We start from the raw sequence: 24,146 nt of genomic DNA, 5'->3' as shown, positions 1-24,146 counted from the left end.
TTGGTACCCGAACTAGATGCTCCTCCACCGACAGCTGGGGTCGGCCGTGGTGTATCGTCATCACTATCATCTGCTATTGTCGCGGGCTCCACATCATCTTCATCATCATCATCTAGTAGTGCATCCCATCGGGTACTCCAACCTCTCCAACGAGCGGGACCGTTGCAAGAGGTCCGGGCGTCACAAATGCTTCCTCCCCAACGGGCCAGTCTCACCAAATCCGGGGTCACCACCACGGTTGACATTGAATGCAAAGAAAGGAGAAGCAACTAAATCCGCCTTAGGTGTAATAACCGGCATAGCCGACGAGGCACGAATAGGCATGGAACTAGAGCAGGCTGGATGTCCTACGGATTGAGGATTCTGATTCGAACCTTCAGAACTAGATACCACATCAACAATCTTTGCCAACAGTTCTGAAGTCCTCACTTTGGGGAACTAACGGTGACAATAGTGCAGAACTTGCAAGTCTTCATCACTGCCAATAACAAATGAATCATACTTCACATCATTGCGTAACACGGATATTGGGATTCTATAGAATAATTTCTCCTATAACAAATGAATCATACTTGGGGCATGTTTGGTCTTGTCCTTCTGGATGGAGAACTTGGCGAGAAATTTTTTGGCTAGGTCGTCAAAACTTGTGATTAATCTTGGAGGTAAACTGTCGAACCATTTTATTGCTATTTTTGTTAGGATAGTTGGGAATCCTTTGCATTGAATTGCGTCTGAGGCGTCTGTGAGATACATCCTTCTTCTAAAATTGCTGAGATGATGGTTGGAGTCAGATGTACCATCGTAAGGAGTCATGTCAGGAGTTTTGAAGTTCTTTGGTACTTTAGCTTTCATGATCTCTTTAGTGAATGGATCTTAATTCTTGTGGGAGTTATCTTCATGACTGGAACGAGTAGTTTTGGTTTTGAGATCAGCCTCGAGCTTTGTGAGTTTGTCCTCTAGCTCTTGGCGGTGTCTCATTTCTCTTCAGAGGTCTCTCTCGGCTTTTCGCTGATGTTCGGCCTCTTGTTCGAGCTGTTTGAGGTGATTTTGCTGTTCACGGAGGGCATCTAAGATTTTGGTGTTTGGAGATTGCTTGTTCCCCTTAGTTTGAGGCACATCTTTTGATGTGGCATCCATATTTTTTAAGCGGGGTTCTTTCTTCCAAATCGGAGTTGTGATCGTTGTCAAGGTTGTCTGCCATGATGATGGGATGACTTCCAGGTTCCCCGGCAACGGCGCCAATGTTCTAAGAGTTACCTAAAATTGAAGGTCGATCTCGGATGAGATCTGTTGTTGTGGCCGGAGCTGTCGTGTCCGACTTATTGGATCTGGTGGTGCCGCTGATCCTTGATCACCGGTGGGTGGTGGTACCTGCAAGAGACTCCGATGCTTAAGTTAGAACGGGCTTTGAGCAGGTTTTTGTGTAGAATCAGAGTATGAGTTATACCTGGGTGCTCCAGTGTATTTATAGTAGTGTGGAGTGACCTCCCTTTAAGATAAGTTAGTTATCTTATCTTATCTTTTGTGGGTGGGTCCCCTTATCTTTAGCCAGCCGCCTTTAGAGTGCGCGGCGTCCTTCTGTTTGGGCCTACTTGGGCCTTTGTAGCGATTTGGCCGAGCTCTTTAAGTGAGAGGTCAGTGGGCATCCAACCTGAAGAGGTCGGACGTTCCTGTCTGAAGTTAGCTCGGGTTGCATAGCTCGAACTGTGGTATGAACAGTGCCCCTGCTTGGGCTAGATTTCACCCTTAAGGTCGTGTCTTTGGACTTCGACCATTTTGAGGAAGTCGAGCTCGAGCATTTTGCCTTGAATCGGTCTTCTGTATAACTCCTGCTCGGACTCCTTGAATGCGGAGCGTTTTTCTTCCTTTTTCCTTTTTAATTGCAGCGCACGTTGCGCTTTTCTTGGGAACGTGCGAGGGTTTTAAAGGTTCATTAACTCCCCTTCACCGTTTCCCTCTTTGCATGATATCTTCTTGCCCAAAGTTTTAGTTTTTGTTGAACTGTTGGTAGAAAAGGGTTGTAGCTTTCTTGATGATTTTTGTTGATGATGATGGCTTTCTTACTGCTTATATGGAGTGACGCTTATCAGGGAAGAATTGATCTATTAGGAGGTGTTTAGGGCATAAATTATTTCGACTTCTTTTTCGGAATTCTTGCCTTGTTGTTGCCTCCAAAGGGTGCCCCTTGACTTTGGTGTGAGTCCTGGGGTTTCCCATTTACTGTCGTATCTGATACTTGCTGTTTTACTTTTATTGTCCGAGTTGTTTCCTTATTTGCCCGAGTTTTTTGGTAGTAACCCAATTTTTCTTTTTCTTTTTGTAGGGGTAGTTAGTCTATGTCTTCCCGAAAAAATATTGTTAAGATGTCTTCGAGAGTTCCTGCTGGTATGGCCGATTGGCTTGATTCGATAGTTCTTATGTGTGTGACTGTAGCTGACCCCGAGTATTGTGTACGACTTAGGAGATTTCATAGGATTTGTAGTAATAGGGATGATGAGAAGAACTATGAACTGGTGTCGCCTGACCCTGAGGAGATGGTTTGTTTTCCTTCTTTAACTCAGGGAGAATGTCCCTTTTTTCCTATGCGTATGACTACTTTTTTAGTCAACTGGGTATCACCATCCCTTTTTCCGCTTTTGAGACCGACCTATTATGGTCTTGTAATGTGGCTCCTTCCCAGCTCCATCCGAACTCATGGGGTTTCATAAAGATTTTTCAGCTGTTGTGTCAAGAATTGGGTGTCCGACCTATCCAAACTCTCTTTCTTCACCTTTTCGTGTTGACCAAGCCTGGGGTAGATAAGAAGAAACCCTATTGGATTTTTTCCGAGCTACTCAAGGAAAGAAAGTGTTTTCGATGTATGACGAGTCCTTTCGTGACTTCAAGAAATATTACTTTAAGGTCCGAGCTGTTGAGGGAGCTCGGCCCTTCTTTTTAGATGAAAATAATGAACCCACCTTTCCTTTATCGTGGTAAGACAATGTAGTAGTAGTCAAGTATCCCTAGGAGAGTCTGAGTGAAGTATAACAAGCCTTGGTGGGTGTGTTAGAGGAGAACTGGGGGGAGCCTCCTTACCTGGACACGAAAAGATTTCTGGGAGATCCTTCCCTTCTCCGTGCTGAACTGGGTAGTGGCCAACTTCTTTTTAGCTTTCTTTTTTGTTTATTTGCTAATTTACTCCTTTCTTACTTGGTTTTGCCGGCTTCTTTTTCAGAAATGGTGAAGTCCTCGGATTCCATGAAGGCCTTTCGTAGGGCAAAGAAGGCGACAGCTACAGAGAATCTATCTGCAAAAACTCCTGCTGACGAGTCTTCCCAACTGCCTCCAAAGAAGCCGACCTCGGGTGCTTCTGAGCCGAGGAAGGTCGTTCCGACTCCTCAGGTCCGGATGGTTCCTTCTGACCCAATTCAACTGACTTCCGATGCTACCTCTTCTCATACTGCTGGTCCTCCTCCAAAAAAGCAAAAGACTGTTGGTCCTTATAACTTAGATGCTTAGGATTTTGATGCCGTGGGATTTGTTGATGAACAGATTGCTCCTTATGGCCAACTTCCAATGGATGACGTGTCCATCCTTCATCACTTGGATTTTATCACCAGCAATAGTGTTCGGATGGCCCATATGGGTGCGGCTTTGTTCCGTACGGTCCAGGGTTCTCCAGTCCATGCGACTAAAGCCTTCATGGAGGATGCTAAGTCTGAATTCAATAGAATCAAGGGTTTGAAGGATGAGCTTGACGCGAGGGTGGCAAAGTTGGAATTGGATGTGGAGAGGGAGAAGTCCCGGGCTACTGCTGCTGTTCCGAGGGTTACCTGAAACTGTAGGTCGATCTCGGACGAGATCTTCTGTACTGGTCGGAGATGACGTGTCCGGCTGGTGGGTGGCGGCCGGAGCTATCGTGTCCGACTTGTGGGACTGGCTGCACTGCTGATCCTTCATCACCGGAGGGTGGGGGTACCTGCAAGGGACTCCGATGCTTAAGTTAGCAAGGGTATTAACAGGTTTTTTCTAGAATTAGAGTATGAGTTATACCTGGGTGCTCCAGTGTATTTATAATGGTGTGGAGTGACCTTTTTAGATAAGATAAGTTAGTTATCTTATCTTGTCTTATCTTATCTTTTGGGTGAGGTCATCTTATCTTCAAGGGAACCGCGCTTATCTCTGTAGGCTCGGGCTGCCTTTGGATTTGGGTCGTGTTCCTCTATTTGGGCCCTTTATTGGGCTTTCCTGGCAATTTGGCCGAGCTCTTTGAGAAGAGGTCGGATAGTCTGACCTAAAGAGGTCAATCACCTTGTCGCTAAATATCCCGGGTCGGACAGTTCGACCCAGGGTATGAACAGTGTCCCTGCTCGAGCTCGGTCTTTCTTTTGAGGTCGAGTCTTGGTTTTAGGACTTCGATCCTTCTTTGGTGAAGCCGAAGTCGAGCATTTTGTCGATTTCTTCTTTGTAGAGTTCTCCTTTGAATGCGGAACATTTTCTTTTGAATTTTATTCTTTTGAAAATGCGCGTCTCCTTGCTTTGGGAATGCACGAGGGTTTAATAACCTCATTAATTCTTTTAATGCTCCATTTCTTCGTTCATTTTGAACTTTTCACAAAAACGGTTTCTCTTCTCTGTTTCTTTGCTGTAACTTCCCCTTTTTCTTTCTCACTTTCTGTTTTCGTCTGAAATTTGCATTTTTGCGTTTCTCCCTGTGACATCGCTTGGTGATTGTTGGTGCTTTCTTTATTTTGAAAGGAGATTCCGGATTCTATCTTTTCGTCCTCGATTTCGAAGCTTTCTCCTTTTTCCAAGTTGGTTCTTCTTTCTGCTTTTTTACTTCTTTTGCTTTGCCTTCGGTTCTTGGTAAAGTTTTGGTTTTGCTTGAATGCATGTTTGGAAAGCTTGAACCTTTTTGTGTCATCGTGCTCGCTTGTCGCTGTGCTGCATGTTTTTATGGTTTTTATGAACCTGTTTACTTTACCCAAAAGGTTGCTCCTTTTGATGACTTTCGCTATGTTGATGATTTTACTGATGAACCTTTGTAGAAAGTAACGATTTTTTCTAGTGGCTCATTTTGATTTTCTTCGTGTCGTTTGTTTGTTTGGGGTGTTTATTTTCTGAAAAAGGTGGCGTCTTTGATGACTTCTTCTTGATACTTTTGTTGCTTGGTAGTTCCGTCTGCGACTATGAATTTAGGAGGTAGTTATTTTGATGACTTTATTTGATTTGTAGCTCGTGGCTTTTTTCTTAGAGTGTTATCTTCCTGTTAGGACGTGTAGAGATGTAGACTTGTAGGTTTCCCTGAGTCCTTGTTCTATAACTTGCCTCCAAAGGATTCCCCTGGATCTTTAGTGTGGGTCTTGGGGTTTCCTTTTGTTGCTTGTATTGCTCTGTGTCATGCTTGTCCGAGCTGTTCTGATTTCATCTGAGATTATTTTTAGTAATCCATTTTCTTTTCTTGTTTGTAGGACTAGTTGACCTCATGTCTTCTCGTAAAAATATTGTCGAGACATCCTCCCAAGTCCCTGATGGCATGGCCGACTGGGTGGATCCTATGGTTCTTCTGTGTATTTCGCTGGTTGATTCTGAATTTTGTGAGCAGCTTAGGAAGTTTCACAGGGTTTATAGTAATAGTAGTGATGAAAAGAATTATGAGCTTGTATTTCCTACTTCTGAAGAGAGAGTTTGCTTTTCTACTCGGGTTGTTGGAGACCGTCCCTTTTTTCTATGCGTATGACTTCTCCTTTAGTCAGATGAATATTAATCTTCCTTTTACTCCTTTTGAGACCAACCTATTATGGTCTTGTAATGTAGCTCCATCCCAACTCCACCCCAATTCCTGGGACTTTATAAAAATCTTTCAATTGCTGTGTCGTAAACTGGGTGTCCATCCTTTCCAATCCTTCTTCTTTTACCTCTTTGTTTTAACAAAACCTGGGGTGGTTAAGAAGAAGGCCGCCTGGGTTTCTTTCCGAGCTTCTCAGGAAAATAAAGTTTTTTCCATGTACGACGAATCTTTCCGTGATTTTAAGAACTACTTTTTCAAGGTCCGAGCTGTTGAAGGAGCTCGGCCCTTTTTCCTGGATGAGAATGATGAGCCTACCTTTCCTTTAGAGTGGCAAAAGAATGTTGTTGTGTCGAGGTATTCGTGGGAGATATTGGACGAGGTCGAGCAAGCCTTTGTGAGTGTGTTGGAGGAGAATTGGGGGCAACCTCCTTATCTTGACATTAAGAGGTTTCTAGGGGACCCCTCGCTTCTCCGAACCGAGCTGGGTAGTGGTCGACTTCTTTTTTCTATCTGTTTTTACTTCTTTTCTAATTTGTCTTCTTTTCTGATTTGTAACTTGGCTTTGTTGGTCTTCTGTTTGTTTCAGAGATGGCCAAGACTTCAGATTCCATGAAGGCCTTTAAGAAGGCCAAGAAGGCTACCGCAGCTCAGCTTGCTTCATCCAAGGCTACTGGCGAGGGATCTTCCCAGGTTCCTCCTAAGAAACCGGTCTCAGTTACTTCAGGGCCGGGAAGCATAATCCCTACCCCTCCAACTCGTTTAGTTGATCCTCTTCAGTCTTTTGCTGCTAACTCTTCTCCTACTGGCGCTGCTCCTCCAAAAAAGCAAAAAACAGCCGAGCCTTTTAACCTTGATGCCCCTGATTTTGATGCTGTCGAGTTTGTGGACCAGCAAATCGGTCCTTATGGTACCATCCCTATTGACGATGTTTCTCTTCTTCGCCATCTGGATTTTATTACTCGAAGCAGCATCAAGATGGCATACATGGGGGCGGCCTTATATCAGACTGCCCAAGATCTTCCCCTTCATGCTACAACGGCCTTTATGGAGGAGGCCAAGTTGGAATTCGATTGGATGAAGGGTTTGAAGGAGGAGCTCGAGGTGAAGGTGACCAAGCTAGAGAAGGAGTTGGAGTGTGAGAAGACTAGTTCTGTTGCCTTGGCGGCTTCTGTGAAGTTGGCTGAAGACACGACGTTGAGGCACAAGGAGAGTTATGTCACGACCTATAGAGAAATGAGTGTCTCAGGGATGATCTGGAGTCTTCCCGAGCTGATTATGCCGAGCTCCAGGGTCACCTTGTAGGCAGCGTAAATGCTGCTTATGAGAACCTGAAGGAGCAGGTTCGAGTTCTTGCACCCGAGCTCGACCTTACTCTCTTCAACTTGGACAACGTTGTGAAGGACGGTAAGATTGTCCCTGATGACCCTGATGATGATGATGATGATGTCGAACCTCCTCCTGTGCCTGCCGCCAAAACCTCTGTTGCACCGACTTCTTCAATTCCTTCAGCTGAGGCTGGTCATCCCCGGTCGGATCCTGATTGCCAAATCTTGAACTGGGATGATGGGACAGTGGATGCGGTGCCTCTTCAGACTCGCCCTCCTTCACCCCGTGTTGATGCTGCTGAGAAGCCTTCAGATACTTAATGATTATTCGCGTGATCCAGCACCGTTTTAGCGCAACTCTCTGTCTCCTTTTGGGTGATGTGCAATCCATGCGACGCGATCGCGTCGCTCACGCGGTCGCGTGGGATTGGTATTGTGCAAGTGACACGATCGCATGGGGCATGCGATCGTGTGGGCCAATTTGTGCGAAACGCACAAGGGCCGCACGATTCCAGCCTAACTTTTTGTTCATTGGATCCTTATGCCGATATATATATCACGCGGCCGCGTGGATCACGCGATCGCGCAGGTGGTGTTATTCGCAGTATGACGCGATCGCATGGGGCATGCGTTCGCGTCGTGCACCCTTTTTTTTTATATGCATGAAAAATGCAGAATGCAATGATTACATGAATGCTATGCATGATTCCGGGTTTAATAAATTAAAATGAAAAAGGAAAAATGAAAGCAATTAACAAGAAATAAATTGAAAAAGAAGCGACCATACCATGGTGGGTTGTCTCCCACCTAGCACTTTTAGTTAAAGTCCTTAAGTTGGACATTGGAGGAGTATCCTGTTATGGTGGTTTATGTTTAAATTCGTCCAAAAATCTCCACCAGTGCTTGGAATGCCAATAGCCTCCGGGGTCCCAAACTAAGCATGCACAGCTTCTGAGTAGCTCCAAACAGATTTTCAGGCTCTCGGGACTACGAATGTCAGGATAGAGTCCAGGATTCCAAGCCTTGCTTTTAAATCCGCCTCCGTCTTGATCTGCATGTTTCCATTCAGGCGGGTTAAAAAGTAGAATCTCACCTTGGTGACCAAACGTTTTCCGTGATCCATGTAATTGAGCATGATACCAATCCGTGTACTTCGAAGTGAAGCGTGGAACCTTATTGAGCCTTGTGCACCAGCTCTGAGTACGAGTCATTTCCCTCTTACTCTTAAAGCCGCAGAGAGCTCTAAGCTGGCCATCTGTTTCAAGCAAACCATATTCAAGTGAATAAGTAAAATTATAAGTTAAGGATTGTACCCACTTGAAGCTTGTATTAGGTGGTAATGGCCTTGGGATAGGTGTTTTTGGTGGTTCTGCAAGTTCCGTTTCCTTATGCTCTTCTGTGAATTCCTCCACTTCTTTGCAAAGATCTTCAATTGTATCTGTGTCCTAGTCAAAGTCTTATATGTCTTCCTCATCACTTGAGTCATAGATTGGAGGTTGAGAGAAATCTACCTCTGCATCATCTTCATATTCACTTGGGGAAGATTCTTCGATCTCAGAGAATTCACTTACGGATGCAAGTTCATCACTAAGAGAGTTAGACTTGTGACTATCATTATCGAGGGAATTTGTTTCTCGGATTATTCCATCTGATTCTTCATAAACAACTTGCCTTGGAGAAATATCCTCCTTAGCATCAACTGTAGTTTCCTTGACGGCGTTTTCCTCAATTCTGGATTCCCATGGAAGTTCAGCATCTCATAGGTCTTCAACCAACTCTTCTTCTTGAACAATGACAGCTTCTTCTAGTTGTTCTAGTACAAATTCATGCTCTATCTTGTCCACTGGAGTTTCTGACAATTCCTTCATGCTCTGCTCTTCATTGGGCTGTCCACATGGAGCTGTGGCTGATCCTTGTGTATTTAAGCGCCTAGAAGCCCATTAAATCATTGCTTGCTCTAGTTTTTTAATGGTTGTTTGAAATTTAATTACTGTTTCCCTTAGGCGATTCTCTGCTTCTTGGGTTGCTGGACTTGGACATGATACAAAGGAAAGTGGTGGTGATTGGGAACGATCGGATTGGTATTGGGGTGCGCCATTTTGACGTTAGGAATTTTACCAGTAAAGAGATTCATAGAAATAGTTTCATTGTAGATATAGTCTCTAAACCGACAAAAATCCCTTCGTACAAACGTTTTGGGTGTCACAAGTAACAAACCCCTTTAGAAATTGTTAATCGAGTATTCAAACCTCGGGTCGTCTTCTCAAGGAACTGCGAGGAAGTATGTTCTTATTATTAGCTATAAAGGTTGTAATCGGGGTTTAGAAGATGAGGAGCAAGTAATTTAAATGACAAGTAAAGTAAATGGCAATTAAAATAAATAAATACTGTAAAGCAGACTTTTGGTAAGGTAGAAGAAATTAGAGGTCCAACGCAGTTATCTCTCTCAACTATAATGAAAGTTGAATCTAAAATCCACTTGATCAACCTGTACTAAGGCAACGGAAAGTCAAGGGACTAATTAAATTGACCTTTGAATCCTATTTATTTCCTGAGAAAAGGTTAGGATTACTTAAGTTCAGCTCAATTAGCAAGATAACGATTATCAATTATGTTGAGTTTAATAACTGTTGAGTTACTGAATTCTTAACCAGAACCAAAAGGGGAAAAAGTAAAATTGATAGAATAATAAAAAAATCCTTAGATGGGAAGCAATGGTAACTTAAATCAAAGAGAACAATCATAAACTGAAAATACCTCAAATATTATTAATTCAAATATTGTCTGCAATATGGAAGAAATTCATAAATTCAATGATCAATTCAAGTGCTGGAATAAATAAAAGTAAAAGAAAGCTAAAACAAAGAAACATAAAACCTGGATTGAGAGTCGCTCTTAAAGCAAGAAGAAATCCTAAATCCTAAGAGAGAGAGAGAGAGAAGATCTCCCTCTTAACTAAATCTAAATCATTGAAAAGTAAAATATGCGAGCTCTCTTTGAATGGGTGCATTCCCACACTTTATAACCTCTGGTCTATGCTGTCTGTACTTGGATCTGGGCCAAAAAGGGCTTCAGAAATCGCTGGGGGCGCATTCTGTAAATTCTGATACGTGGCCTCTGTCACGCGTCCGCGTGGGTCATGCGGTCGCGTCATTCTGAGCTTTTCTTTGCCACGCGATCGTGTCAGTCATGCGACCACGTCATATGCGTTCTGCTTAAGGCGTGCGGTCGCGTCAGTCATGTGGCCGCGTCGCTGCTGATTCGTGCTTGGCACGCGATCGCGTCATCCATGCGATCGCGTGAATACCAGTTTCCTTAAAGCTCCGTTTTGCTTTCTCCTTCCTATTTTTTATGTTTCCTTTTCCATCCTTTAAGTCATTCTGCCTTAGAAAATCTGAAACTACTCAACACACTAATCACGGCATCGAATGGAAATAAAGGTAATTAAATTAATTAATTTTAAAGCTTAGGAAACATGTTTTTCATTTACATCACATAATAAGGAAAGGAAAGTAAAACCATGCAATTAATGTGAATAAGCAGGTGAAGGATTGTATAAATCACTCAAATTAGGCACAAAAGAACTCATGAAATATGGGTTTATCAATGACTTTTGATAGCCTCTTGAGTTTGTTATTATTATAACTTGTGCTTTTCATAACATGTTTGTCTGCATTTGTTTGCATCTGTTTGGGAGTGTTGGAGTCTTATTGTCCGACCTCTTTGGATTGCCTTTGTATTTTCATACTTGTGGCTCGATTCTTTTGAGGTTGTGGATGTTTGAGTCCAACTTGTATGTCGACTTCCTCACTTCGGCCTGAAGTTATTTCTAGTAATCCGTTTTGTGTGGACCTTTGTTAGGTCTCTATTTAGGAATTACTTTTTATAACGTTAAGGTTTTTGGGCCGGCTTCTTTACGTTGGTCCCTTCTAAGTTATTTTAGTAATCCTCTTTTTTGGACCTTGTTCAGGTCTCCTTCAGGGATTACTTTTATAACTTTATGTTCTGGGCCGACTTCATCATGTCGGGCCCTTCTAAGTTATTTTAGTAATCCTCTTTTATAGGGCTGGCCAGACCTCTTTCCAGGAATTTACTTTTTATAACTTTGTTATTGTGACTGGTCTGACTTCTTTACGTCGGCCAGTCTTTAAGTTATTTTTTAGCAATCCATTTTATTAAGACCTCGTCAGGTTTTTTCTATGGATCACTTTCGATAACTTCTTGCATTATTCTGTTTTCATCCCTGCCGATTTTGTAGAAATTGGTTTTAATCCCTATTTGGTTGACCTTTTGATGAATTTGGTTTTCATCTTTGTTGGTCTTTATTGTGATCGTGTGGTGAATTTGATTTTCACTTTCTGCCGATCTGTAGCTTTATAATCGGGCGATGAATGTTTCAGATTAATGCGTCTTGAGAATTTGTAGAAGATCTAAACAATTTTTATTCAAAAGAAAATGCAGATATATACATGTGGGAGTTTTTTCTAAGTCGGGCAATTTATAGGTCTTGGCTCAACACCTCATTAAAAAACCTTTTTAGGAAAAAGAGTGTGCCTTATCCTAAGATCCTTTATTACCCCTAACTATAGTACCTTCTAAGGTTGCAGGCGTGCCATGACCTAGGAAGCTCTCGCCCTTCGAGTTCGGATAGTCTGTAGTAGCCCTTTCTAAGTAATTTTATGACTCGGTAGGGTTCTTTCCAATTTGCTGCCAATTTTCCTTCTCCAGGTCGAGTTGTTCCGATATCATTTCGGATTAGGATGAGGTCATTCTCAGCAAAACTTCGCGGCACTACCTTTTGATTGTATCTCGAAGCCATTCGACATTTCAATGCCTCTTCCCTGATCCGAGCTCTTTCTTGGATTTCTGGAAGTAGGTCGAGTTCTTCCCTTTGAAGTTGGGAGTTGGCTTCTTCATTATAGTGGATCGCTCTGGACGACCCTTCTTCAATCTCCGCTGGGATCATTGCCTCCATTCCATACGCTAATCGGAAAGGTGATTCCTTTATGGTAGAATGTGGCGTTGTTCGGTATGCCCATAGGACTTGTGGGAGCTCTTCAGCCCAGGTTCCCTTTGCGTCCTATAATCTCCATTTTAGCCTAGCCAATATGACTTTGTTGGCAGCTTCGGCTTGTCCATTGGCCTGGGAATGTTCTACGGAAGTGAATTGGTGTTTTATGTTCAAGTCGGCCACTAACTTTCTGAAGCCTGCATCTGTGAATTGGGTGCCATTGTCTGTGGTGATGGAGTATGGAACCCCGAACCTTGTGACAATATTTCTATATAGAAATTTTCGACTTCTTTGAGCAGTGGCGTTAGCTAGGGGTTCTGCCTCGATCCACTTTGTGAAATAGTCTACCCCTACTATGAGGAATTTGAGTTGTCCCGATCCCTGAGGAAAAGGTCTGAGAAGGTCGAGTCCCCATTTTGCGAATGGCCAAAGTGAGGTTACGCTGATGAGTTCCTCTGGTGGGGCGATGTGAAAGTTGGCATGTTTCTGACATGGTGGACATGTCTTTACGAATTCTGTGGCTTCCTTTTGTAGAGTTGGCCAATAAAATCCTGCCCGGAGTATTTTTTTGGTGAGTGCCTGCGCTTCGAGATGATTGCCACAGATGCCACTGTGTACTTCTTCTAACACTTCCTTTGTATTGGAAGTCGGTACACATTTTAACAATGGTATTGAAATCCCTCTTTTGTATAGAGTATTGTTTATGATAGTGTAGTATTGTGCCTCCCGTTTTAACCTCTTTGCCTCCTTCTTATCTGTGGAGAGTGTTTCTGTTTTGAGGTAATTAATTATGAGAGTCATCCTTCCTTGATCTAGACCTGTTATGGCTAGGACTTTTTCTTCTTCCGAGATTGACGGATTATGCAGCATTTCCTGGATGAGGCATCTATTGTTGCCCCCTGGTTTAGTTCTGGCTAATTTTGAGAGTGCATCAGCTCGGGCATTCTGTTCTCGGGGTATGTGGCGGACCTCATATTCCCCGAGTTGTCCGAGCTGTTCCCTGGTTTTGTCCAAGTACTTTTTCATGGTGGGATCCTTGGCTTGGTAGCTCCCTGCTATTTCTGAAGTGACCACCTGTGAGTCACTGAAGATGATGAGCTTTTGAGCTCCAACCTCTTTAGCCAGCTTCAAACCAGCTAGTAGTGCCTCATACTCAGCTTGGTTGTTTGAGGCAGGGAACCTGAATTTGAGGGAAAGTTCGATTTGGGTTCCCTTATCGCTTTTAATTATCACACCCGCGCCGCTTCCAGTTTTGTTTGAGGAACCGTCTACATAGAGATTCCATTCTGTAGGAATTTCCGGGTGTCTGTAAATTCTGCAATGAAGTCAGCCAAATACTGGGATTTGATGTCTGTCCGAGCTTTGTATTGAAGGTCAAATTTAGACAACTCAACTGCCCATTGTAAGATTCTTCCTGCTAAATCAGTTTTCTGCAGAATGCCTTTTATTGGTTGATTGGTCCGAACCCTGATGCTGTACGCTTGGAAATATGGACGAAGTCGTCGAGATGTTAAGATGAGAGCATAGGCGAATTTTTCTATTTTTTGGTAGTTCAGCTCGGATTCTTGTAGTGCCTTGCTAATGAAGTATACAAGTTGTTGCCCACTGTCGCTTTCTCGGACCAATGTTGAGGCTACTGCCCGACTTCCTACTGCGAGGTATAATACGAGGGGTTCTCCTTCCCGTGGCCGAGTTAGGATAGGAGGTTGTCCCAGGAACTTTTTGAAATCTTGGAAGGCATGTTCGCACTCCGTTGTCCATTCGAACCTTTCTCCCTTCCTTAGAGTAGCATAGAAGGGAAGAGATCTTATCGCTGATCCCGCTAGAAATCTGAACAAGGCTGCCAATCTTCTATTGAGCTGTTGCACCTCTTTGACGCAAGTCGGGCTCTTCATATCGAGTATGGCCTGGCATTTATCCGGATTCACCTCGATTCCTCTTTGTGTGAGCATAAAACCCAAGAATTTTCCAGCTTCTACTGCGAAGGTGCATTTTGCAGGATTAAGTCGCATGCCATGCCTTCTTATGGTGTCGAATATTTGGGTGAGGTCGGACAATAACGTATCTTTACTTTGTGTCTTTATTAACATGTCGTCCACATAGACTTCCATGATTTTTCCGATGTGATCCGTAAAGACCTTATTCATTAATCTCTGGTAAGTAGCTCCTGCATTTTTAAGTCCAAAAGGCACGACGATGTAGCAGTAGTTTGCTTTTGGGGTTATGAATGAAGTTTTTTCTTGGTCGGGTGGGTACATAGGGATTTGATTGTATCCCAAATATGCATCCATAAACGAGAGGTATTTATATCCGGAGGAGGCATCCACTAGAGCGTCGATACTTGGGAGTGGGTAAGGATCTTTTGGGCAAGCTTTATTGAGATCAGTGTAGTCGGTGCACATCCGCCACTTCCCATTTGATTTCTTCACCAAGACGACGTTAGCTAGCCATAGTGGGTACTTGACTTCTCTTATGAATCCTGCCTCCAGTAGAGCTTGTACCTGCTTTTCCATAGCTTAGGATCGTTCTCGTCCGAGCTTTCTACGTCTCTGTTGTATTGGTCGAGATTCTGGGTAGACTGCTAGCTTGTGGCACATTAACTTGGGGTCTATGCTTGGCATGTCTATAGCCTTCCATGCAAAGAGGTCGACGTTATCTCGTAATAACTGTACGAGTGATTCCTTTGTGTCTCCTTTTAGGATTGTACCGATATTGGTTGTTTTGTCCAGGATATCTCTGATTTGGACTTTTTTACTTCACCTTCGAGTTGCGGGCGGCGTTCTTCCTGCCTCTGAACTCCACCGAGTTCGATGGTGTGGAATTCTTCTCCTCTGCCTCTGAGGTTTAGACTTTCGTTGTAACAGCGGCGCACCATCTTTTGGTTTGCTTTTATTGTAGCTATCCCTTCTGTAGTTGGGAACTTCATGCATAGATGTGGAGTCGAGACCACTGCGCCGAGATGATTTAATGTTGTCCGACCTATTAAGGCATTGTAGGCTGAACTCACGTCGACCACGATGTAGTCTATCTTGAGTGTTCTTGACTGGTTTCCTTTTCCGAAGGTCATGTGTAGTGAGATGTATCCAAGTGGCTGAACTGGAGTGTCTCCCAGTCTGAACAGGCTGTTCGGATATGCTCTGAGTTCTTTTTCTTCCAGGCCGAGTTTGTCGAAGGCAGTTTTGAACAAGATGTTGGCGGAGCTTCCCTGGTCGACTAGTGTGCGGTGGAGATTTGCGTTGGCCAATATGATGGTGATGACCATGGGATCGTCATGTCCTGAGATGATGCCAGCTGCGTCCTCCTTAGTAAAAGTAATTGTGGGAATGTCGGGTGTTTCCTCTTTTCCCTCGACATGATATACTTCTTTAAGATATCTTTTGCGAGATGATTTGGAGATTCCTCCTCCCACAAATCCTCCATGTATCATGTGGATATGTCTCTCTGGTGTACGAGGTGATCGCTCAGTTCGTCCGACATCTTCATCCCTTCTTCGTTTTCTTTGCTCATCAACTCGGTTGGCTAAGTACTGATCTAATTTCCCTTCTCTTACCAGTTTTTCTATGACATTCTTTAAGTCAAAGCATTCGTTGGTGGAATGTCCACGGATTCGATGGTATTCACAATATTCAGTCCGATTTTCTCCTCCTTTTTTGCTTTTGAGTAGTCGAGCTGGGGGTATTTTTTCAGTATGGCAAACTTCTCTGTAGACATCCACAAGGGACACCCGAAGAGGGGTGTAATTGTGGTATTTTTTTTTATTTTTTCCCCATGTTGTTCTTCTTTCTTTCTGGATTCTTTATCCTTATCTCGGGAGGAGTAGGAGAATCCAGATTTTGAGGTCTCTCCTAGTCGAGAGTTCTCCTCCATGTTGATATACTTCTCTGCTCGTTCTTGCACTTCGTTCAGAGATGTGGGATGTTTTTTCAATATAGATTGGCTAAAAGGTCCCTCTCGTAAACCATTGATGAGACCCATAATGGCGGCCTCTGTTCGTAGGCTTTGTATGTCCAGACATATTTTGTTGAATCTTTCCATGTAGCTACGGAGACTTTCCCGATCTCCTTGCTTAATTCCTAATAGACTTGGGGCGTGCTTAGCTTTGTCTTTTTGGATGGAGAATCTGGGTAGAAACTTTTTGGCTAAGTCGTCAAAGCTTGAGATGGACCTAGACGGTAGTTTGTCGAACCATCTAATTGCTGTCTTTGTTAAAGTAGTCGGGAAGGCTTTACAGTGAACTGCATCTGAGGCATCGATGAGGTACATTCTGCTTCTGAAATTACTGAGATGATGGCTGAGATCTGCTGTGCCATCGTATAAAGTCATGTCGGAAAGTTTAAAGTCCTTTGGGATTTTGGTCCTCGTGATCTCTTTGGTGAATGGGTCTTGGTCCTTACGGGAGCCGTCTTCGTGATCGGATCGAGTATTTTTGGCCTTGAGATATGCTTCGAGTTTTAGGAATTTGTCCTCTAACTCGCGGCGTCGCCTAACCTCCCTTTGTAGGTCTCTCTCAATTTCTCGGTGATGCTCCACCTCTTTTTCGAGTTGTTTTAGGCGGTTTTGAAGTGCCTCCATGGCTTCCGCGTTCGATGAATTTTTGTCTTTGTTAGGTTGAGGAGTATCTTTTAGTGTAGTATCCGTGTTTTTGTTCGGCGTCCTATCTTCTAGATCAGAGTCATGGTCTTATCAAGGTTGTTTGCCATGGTGATGGGATGACTTCTAGGTTCCCCGGCAACGGTGCCAATGTTCCGAGGGTTACCTGAAACTGTAGGTCGATCTCGGACGAGATCTTCTGTACTGGTCGGAGATGACGTGTCCGGCTGGTGGGTGGCGACCGGAGCTGTCGTGTCCGACTTGTGGGACTGGCTGCACTGCTGATCCTTCGTCACCGGAGGATGGGGGTACCTGCAAGGGACTCCGATGCTTAAGTTAGCAAGGGTATTAACAGGTTTTTTCTAGAATCAGAGTATGAGTTATACCTGGCTGCTCCAGTGTATTTATAATGGTGTAGAGTGACCTTTTTAGATAAGATAAGTTAGTTATCTTATCTTATCTTATCTTATCTTATCTTATCTTATCTTTTGAGTGAGGTCATCTTATCCTCAAGGGAACCGCCTTTATCTCTATAGGCTCGGGCTGCCTTTGGATTTGGGTCGTGTTCCTCTATTTGGGCCCTTTATTGGGCTTTCCTGGCAATTTGGCCGAGCTCTTTGAGAAGAGGTCGGATAGTCTGACCTGAAGAGGTCAGTTGCCTTGTCGCTAAACATCCCGGGTCGGACAGTTCGACCCAGGGTCTGAACAGCTGCTGAGGCTGCTGCAAACCTGGCTGAGGAGGCGGTAAAAAAGTATAAAGAGAGCTATACTCGCACTTATAGCGAGCTGCTGGAGGCCAGGGAAAAGATTTAATCTTCCCAGGCTGATTATACCGAGCTTTAGGGTCACCTGGTGAGTAGTGTGACTGATGCTTATGAGAACTTGAAGGCCCAAGTCCGGGTTCTTGCCCCTGAACTCGACCTCACTCTCTTTAGTCTGGATAACGTAGTGGAGGACGGTAAGATTGTGCTTACCCCGGATGATGAAGATGAAGGTCCTCCTCCTGCGTTGCCGGCCAAAGCTACAATCGCCTCAACTTCTTCAACTCCTTCAGCTGAGGTCGACCATCCCGAGTCTGATCCTGATGTTCGAATTCTGAACCGGGAGGATGGAACTGTAGATGCAACCCCTTTGAAGACCATTCCTCCTCCTTCAGCCCAGGATGCTGCTACCGGGGAGACTTTGAACCCCTTATAATCTCTGTGTATTTGTATACTCCGGCTTATAGACTTTTTGAACTTTAGTTTTTGTAACTTTTTATATGGTTGACTCTCTTGATATTTAGTTGCTTCTATGCAACCTTATTTTGGAAAAACAAAACACTTTTAAACTCTGAGGCTGCTTTTCAGTAGTAGCCTTTTGAGTCTTTAAATGCTTTATTATAGATATGCTTTTGCTGATATCATTACTTTTCAGCTCTTGTGGATTTTTATAGAGGTTTGGTATTTTTCTGTCCGACCTCCTTTGCAGTGTGAGTTTTTGGCCTTTTTGGATCATGCCTTGCTTTCTGTTTGGGTGAGGTAATCCTTCGGTGTCCGAGCTGACTTGTCCGATGACTTATTAGTGTTCTTATAGAACCTTTTTAGTCATCGACTTCCTTGTAGCCCTGTTCCTTTGTTTGAGCAGAGCTGTTCCCCTTTTGAGCCTTAAGTTGTTTCTCAACCTTCTGGCTTGTTCTTTGAGATCGTGCCCTGCGCCTTTTCTTGGCTGACGTTGACCTGTAGGACTTCGTTATTCGGGCTTTTTAGTCACATTCCAATAACTTTTTAGGTAGTGTTCCGATTAGGAACCTTTTCTTTATAGTTTATTTGGATGACTTTTTAGCGCCGTCTCGACTTGTACTTCTGCTTTCTAAGTAGTGTCATTTTTGCAAGACTTGTACCATTATAGCGAAGCTACTTGGACCTTTTAGAGGTGTCTTTGTCCCTTTTTAGTGATCATTTCACTGGTCCGACTTCTCTGTCGGGCCTTTTTAAGTTATTTTTAGCAATCCTTTTTTAGTCAAACCTCGTCAGGTTGCTTTCTATGGATTACTTTTTATAACTTCTTGCATTAATCTGCTTTTACGCTTTTCACCTTGTCGACCTTTTTGTAGTCGGACGATGAATTTGGTTTTCACCTTGCCGACCTCTTCATAATCGGATGATGAATTTGGTTTTCACCTTGCCTACCTCTTCGTAATCAGATGATGAATTTTTGCGTTTTATGAGTTTAGATTGATGCCTCTTGGTAGGAAACTTTTTAGGGAATCTGAAAAATTTATTCAAATAATAATAAAAGATAAAAATATGAACAAGAGTGTATACATATGAGTGCTTACCCTTCGAGATCTCGGCCTGGCGCCTCATTAAAAAACCTTTTCAGGAAAAAGAGTGCACCTTGACCCAAGATCTTTTATTGTTTTCTAACTATAGTACTGTTCATACCCAGGGTCGAGCTATTCGATCCGGGTTGTTTAGCGACAAGGCAACCGACCTCTTCAGGTCAGGACCCCCGACCTCTTCTTTAAAAGAGTTCGGCCAATTCGACATGAAGGGCCCAAACAGGCCTAAATGAATGGACACAGCCCAATCTAAAGGCGGTTAAAGCCTAGAAAGATAAGGGCGGCTCCCCAGAAGATAAGATGACATCGCTTAAAGATAAAGATAAGATAACTAACTTATCTTATCTAGAAAGGTCAGCCTACACTACTATAAATACACTGGAGCACCCAGGTATAACTCATACTCTGATTCTACTAAAAACCTGCTTAATACCCTTTGCTAACTTAAGCATCGGAGTCTCTTGCAGGTACCACCCCCTCCGGTGACAAAGGATCAGCAGCGCAGCCAGTCCAACAAGTCGAGTACGACAGCTCCGGTCGCCACCCACCAGCCGGACACGTCAGCTCCGACCGGTACAGAAGATCTCATCCTAGATCGACCTACAGTTTCAGGTAACCCTCGGAACATTGGCGCCGTTGCCGGGGAACCTGGAAGTCATCCCATCACCATGGCGAACAACCATGACAACGACCACGATTTGGATCTGGAAGATAGAACGCCGCACAAGAACGTGGACACTACACCAAAAGATACTCCTCAACCTAACAAAAACAACGATTCATCAACTGTGGGAGCCATGGAGGCACTTCAAGATCACTTAAAGCAACTCGAAAAAGAGGCGGAGCATCAACGAGAAGCTGAGAAAAACCTACAAAGGGAAATAAGACGACGCCGAGAATTGGAGGACAAACTCCTAAAAATCGAGGCCAATCTCAAGGCCAAAGCTAATCGATCCTCTCATGAGGATAGCTCCCGCAAGGACCAAGATCCATTTACCAAGGAGATCATGAAGACCAAAATTCCAAAAGACTTTAAACTCCCGGATATGACTTTGTACAATGGCACTACAGATCCCAGCCATTATCTCAGCAATTTCAAAAGTAGAATGTACCTCACCGACGCCTCAGATGCAATTTGCTGCAAAGCCTTTCCAACTACTTTAACAAAGACAGCAATTAAATGGTTCGACAATCTACCTCCTAGGTCCATCTCAAGCTTCAACGACTTAGCCAAGAAGTTTCTGGCCAGATTCTCCATCCAAAAAGATAAGGCTAAACACGCCCAAAGTCTATTAGGAATCAAGCAAGGAGATCGGGAAAGTCTTCGCAACTACATGGAAAGATTCAACAAAACATGCCTAGACATACAAAGCCTACCAACAGAGGCTGCCATTATGGGCCTCATCAATGGCCTGCAAGAGGGACCTTTTAGTCAATCTATATCGAAAAAACACCCCACATCTCTGAACGAAGTGCAAGAACAAGCAGAGAAGTACATCAACATGGAGGAAAACTCTCGACTAGGGGAGACCTCAAAATCCGGATTCACTTATCCCTCCCGGGATAAGGATAAAGAGTCCAGAAAGAAGGAAGATCGACATGGGGAAAAAATCAAAAAATATCACAATTACACCCCTCTTCGGGTGTCCCTTGTGGATGTCTACAGAGAAGTCTGCCACACTGAAAAAATACCCCCAGCTCGACCACTCAAAAGCAAAAAAGGAGGAGAAAATCGGACCGAATATTGTGAATACCATCGAATCCGCGGGCATTCCACCAACGAATATTTTGACTTAAAGAATGTCATAGACAAACTAGTAAGAGAAGGAAAATTAGATCGGTATCTGGCCACCCGAGACGATGAGCAAAGAAAAAGAAGAAGGGTCGAAGATGTCAGACGAATCGAGCGATCACCTCGTACACCAGAAAGACACGTCCATATGATACACGGAGAGTTTGCAGGAGGAAAAATCTCCAAATCATCTCGCAAAAGATATCTTAAAGAAGTATATCATGTTGAGGGAAAGGAGGAAGCACCCGACATCCCTGCAATTACTTTCACCAAAGAAGACGCATCTGGTATCATCTCAGGACACGACGATCCCATGGTCATCACCATTATACTGGAAAATGCAAATCTCCACCGCACACTGATAGACCAAGGGAGCTCCGCCGACATCTTATTCAAAACTGCCTTCGATAAGCTCGGCCTGGAAGAAAAAGAACTTAGAGCTTATCCGAACAGCCTGTTCGGACTGGGAGATACCCCATTGCAACCACTTGGATACATCTCACTACATACAACCTTCGGAAAAGGAAAAAAGTCAAGAACATTCAAGATAGACTACATCGTGATCGACGTGAGTTCTGCCTATAATGCCTTAATAGGTAAGACAACATTGAATCAGCTCGGCACAATAGTCTCGACTCCATATCTATGCATGAAATTCCCAACTGCGGAAGGGGTAGCTACAATAAAAGTAGACCAGAAGACGGCGCGCCGCTGTTACAACGAAAGTCTAAACCTCAGAGACAGAGGAGAAGAATTCCACACAATCGAACACGGTGGAGTTCAGAAGCGGGAAGAACTCCGCCCACAACCCGAAGGTGAAGTAGAGAAAGTCCAGATCAGAGATATCCTGGACAAAACAACCAATATTGGTACGATCCTAAAAGGAGACATAAAAGAATCACTCGTACAGTTCTTACGAGATAATGTCGACCTCTTTGCATGGAAGGCTGCAGACATGCCGGGCATAGACCCCAAATTAATGTGCCATAAGTTGGCGGTCTACCCAGGATCTCGGCCAGTACAACAGAGGCGAAGAAAGCTCGAGCCAGAATGATCCCAAGCTGTGGAAGAGCAGGTACAAGCTCTACTAGAGACAGGATTCATAAGAGAAGTCAAGTATCCACTATGGCTAGCTAACGTCGTCTTGGTGAAAAATCAAATGGGAAGTGGCGAATGTGCACCGACTACACTGATCTCAACAAAGCCTGCCCAAAAGATCCTTATCCACTCCCAAGTATCGACGCTCTGGTAGATACCTCCTCCGGATATAAATACCTCTCGTTTATAGACGCATATTCGGGATACAACCAAATCCCAATGTATCCACCCAACCAAGAAAAAACTTCATTCTTAACCCCAAAAGCAAACTACTGCTACATCGTCATGCCTTTTGGTCTTAAAAACACGGGAGCTACTTATCAGAGATTAATGAATAAGATCTTTACGGATCACATCGGAAAAATCATGGAAGTCTATGTGGACGACATGTTAAAAAAGACACAAAGTGAAGAGACGCTATTGTCCGACCTGACCCAAGTGTTCGACACTATCAGAAGGCATGGCATGCGACTCAATCCTGCAAAATGCACCTTCGCAGTAGAAGCTGGCAAATTCTTGGGTTTTATGCTCACACAAAGAGGAATCGAGGCAAATCTGGATAAATGTCGGGCCATACTCGACATGAAGAACCCGACTTGTGTCAAAGAGGTACAACAACTCAACGGGAGGTTGGCAGCCTTGTCCAAATTTCTAGCTGGATCAGCAATAAGATCTCTCCCCTTCTACGCCACTCTGGGGAAGGGAAAGAAGTTCGAATGGACAACGGAGTATGATAATCGAGTTTTGGTCGATGGTCTAGATTTTCTTCTTATAGAAAGAATTACTTCGTTGTAAGCATAGCTCCAAACCATCAAACAATTCCCACATCAAAAATTTGAGTTGTCACAAGTAATAAACCCCAATGAAAATTAACCGAAGTATTTAAACTCCGGGTCGTCTCCCTAGGAATTGCAATAAAGTGCTCAATTATTGGTTATGGAGTATGTTTTGGGATTTTTGAAATGATGGAGAAGAAATATAAATGGCAAAGGAAATAAACTAACAAAAAGGTCTTGGCAAGGTTAGGTGGTCAAGGATCTCTATCCTAATCACTAACCACAACATGAGAATTGGCAAGGATCAACCCCACTAAGTTAACCCCTAACTAATAGTAGAGGAAAGTCAAGTGAGCTATGTCAATCCAAGTCCATAAGTCCTAGTTCTACACCTAATCAATTGGTGAGATCTAGCATTAATGGCTCCCAATCGTCAATCACTTGGACATTAGTAACTCAAGAGTTCCTAAGTTACCTTCCCAAGCCAAGAGCACAAAAATCTACATTAAAATCCAACCAAGCATTTCATCAAACACTTGGAAGTCATAAAAAGAAAACATAGTAAAATAGCAAGGAAAATAAATCTACACTACTCAATTACAAGGAATTAAACAACAACAAATCCAAATCAACAATAAAGGAACATGAATCATAAATTGCATTGAAAGTAAATCAAATCCAACAAGAGCATCTATGAACATAAAAGAGAAATTAACATTACAAATCATGAGAATGAGAGAGTAGAAGTAAGAAATCATAAAAGAAACAAGATAGAAACATGTAATTAAACCTAGATCTAAGATGGAAATTAACCTAACCTAAATCTAGAGAGAAGAGGGAGTTTCTCTCTCTAGAAACTAACCTACATGATGCTAATACTACAAACAATTGCTCTCCCCTTACCCAAGCTTGAATTCTGTATGAAATAGCATTAGAAATGAGTTGGGTTGGGCCCAAAGTGCTTCAGAAATCGCTGGGGGCGATTTCACCTTAGTGGGCCACGGCAGCATCGGCGCGCACGCGTACATGGCACGTGCGAGCCCCTTAGCGCGTAGTAAAATATAGCAAATTTTATATCATTTCGAAGCTCCGGATGTGATCTTTACAACGCAACTGAAACCGCCTCATTTGGACCTCTGTATCTCAAGTTATGGTCATTTGAGTGCGAAGAGGTCGGGCTTGACAGCTTTCCGGTTCCTTCATTTTTTCATGTGTTCTCCCGCTTTGCATGCTCTTCTTCTCACTTCTTCCATCCAATACTTGCCCTATGAACCTGAAATCACTCAACAAATACATCAAGGCATCGAATGGAATTAAAGTGAATTAAATTTAGCTATTTTAAGGCCTAAAAAGCATGTTTTCACATTTAAGCACAAATCAAGGGAGAATTGCAAAACCATGCTATTTCATTGAATAAATGTGGAAAAAGTTGGTAAAATCCCCCAAAATAAGCACAAGATA

Source organism: Arachis ipaensis, chromosome B03, assembly GCF_000816755.2.
Source record: "Arachis ipaensis cultivar K30076 chromosome B03, Araip1.1, whole genome shotgun sequence".
Lineage (NCBI taxonomy): Eukaryota > Viridiplantae > Streptophyta > Magnoliopsida > Fabales > Fabaceae > Arachis > Arachis ipaensis.
The sequence above is the reverse complement of the archived record's forward strand: the minus strand, read 5'-3'. Positions refer to the sequence as shown.